Source organism: Zingiber officinale, chromosome 9A (genome assembly GCF_018446385.1).
Source record: "Zingiber officinale cultivar Zhangliang chromosome 9A, Zo_v1.1, whole genome shotgun sequence".
In the NCBI taxonomy this organism is placed as follows: Eukaryota; Viridiplantae; Streptophyta; class Magnoliopsida; order Zingiberales; family Zingiberaceae; genus Zingiber; species Zingiber officinale.
In genome coordinates this window covers 50,056,882-50,059,240 of record NC_056002.1, presented here as the reverse complement: position 1 = coordinate 50,059,240, position 2,359 = coordinate 50,056,882, and positions in this window count along the sequence as shown.

Here is a 2,359-nt window from a genome sequence, read left to right as displayed (position 1 = left end):
ACCTTTTGATGATTCGGCCAAGAAGGAGGAGAGGGAGAAAGGAGAAGAGCACTTGAGGAAGAAGATGGAATAATGCCTTGAATAAAATGAATCCAATTCATTCCACCTAAGTGACCGGCCACCTTTACAAGGTGTAACCCCCATCCTCATTAAATGTAGCCATTAAAGAGAATAGCTTTGTAACCCCCATGAGGTGGCACACTTTGATGATGTGGCACATCATCATTAGTCCTCCTAATGCCAAATCACTAATGATGTGGCAAATAGTCAAGTCAAACTTGACTCTTACTCTTCCTCTCAAGTCAAGTCAAACTTGACTTAATCTCTCTCATGGTTGATCTAATCCAACCATTTAATTCAAGCCAATTTAATATAATGAATCTAATTCATTTAATTAAATTGATTCAATGAGTCATAATTTAAATTAGACTCATTGAACATATGACTCAACTTGAGTCCAACTCAATTAGCCTAATTAGGATTACTCTTAATCCAATTTGATTCATCAAATGAATCTAATCCTCTTGGTTCATCATATGAACCTAATCACCATCTAATTGTCCTTAGTGTGTAACCCTATAGGTTCTTGTAATGTTGGCAATGCCCCTAAACCCATTTAGGAACATAAGTAATGAGTGGTATCTAGCAATACATCATTACTACCCAATGTTACAAGAATGTTGAGATCCAACATCACCTTGTGACTACTAATTGTGACTCCTCACAAAATATGACAAGTGTCCTTCTATCCTAGACATCTAGATTGATCAATGTGAGGCATAGACCGTGTCATCCTCTGACCAATCTAAATCTTGAACTCCAAGTAAACTCACTCAATCAAATGAGCTCAATATCTCATATTGACTCATTTGGACATGGTCATGCACTTCGTGGTCTCACTCTATCAAGAATATCGATGTCTCTCCTATCATATAGGAGGGATAGATCCCATCTACATCACTCACATCCCTCCGCATAATTTGTTACATACCCAGTAATCGCCTTTATAGTCCACCCAGTTATGGGTGACGTTTGACGAAACCAAAGTACATAACTCTTTATGTAGGGAACCATGGTGACTTCAGGTCTAAGGACTAGTAGTCATACTAATAGCCACATGAGAAAGTATATGACACTCATATAACGATCCATGATACTTTCTCATGGCGGATCATTCAGTATACATTCTCCAATGCATACCCATGTGTCAACTTGATATCTCTATATCCATGACTTGTGAGATCAAGTCATCGAGTTGACCTACATGCTAGTCTTATTGCATTAACATTGTCCCTGAATGTTAATACTCGACTAGGAATGATTAAGAGTAGTGTTCCCTATATCATCTCACTATCGATTCAACCAATCGATTGATATAGGTAAGAACCTTCTACTCAAGGACGTTATTATACTTAGTTTATTTGGCACCAATACAAGTAAGTATAATAACCAAAAACCAAATGCCTTTATTTATATAGAATATGATACAACAAGTCTAAAAATATAATCATCAAATGATTGGCTCTAGGGCTCTAGCTAACAATCTCCCACTAGCACTAGTGCCAATCAGTGTAGGCTCTAAGCCCCAATGACCTAGTGTGACCATCATGCTTCCTCTGTGCCAAAGCCTTGGTCAAGGGATCTGCGATGTTAGCCTCTGTAGGTACTCTGCAAAACTTCACATCTCCTCTCTCGATGATCTCTCGAATGAGATGGAAGCGTCGTAGTATGTGTTTGGTCCGCTGGTGTGAGCGAGGTTCCTTCGCCTGTTCTATAGCTCCATTGTTGTCACAATAGAGCTCAATAGGGTCAATAATGCTAGGAACCACCCCAAGTTCAGTGATGAACTTGCGAATCTAAACTGCCTCCTTTGCAGCCTCTGATGCAGCAATGTACTCAGCCTCTGTTGTAGAATCAGCTACTGTGTCCTGCTTCGAACTCTTCCAGCTAACAACACCACTGACTACGATCGGTCATCATCCTGATCGGTCTGGAAGCTGGCATCACTGTAACCCTTTACAGCTAGCTCATCATTGCCTCTATATATCAAGAAATATTCTTTAGTCCTTCTTAAGTACTTAAGAATATTCTTGACCGCTATCCAGTGACTTTCACCTGGATCTGACTGGTATCTGCTCGTCATGCTCAAAGCATAGCATGGCGTACATGATAGATCCTATAGCTGAAGCATAAGGGATCTGATCTATGTGGTCTCTCTCCTCTCTAGAAGAGGGACCTTGAGTCTTCGAAAGACTCACGCTATGTGACATCGGCAGAAACCCCTTCTTGGAGTTCTACATGGCAAACCGAAGGAGTACCTTGTCAATGTATGTACTCTGACTTAGGCCAAGCAATCTCT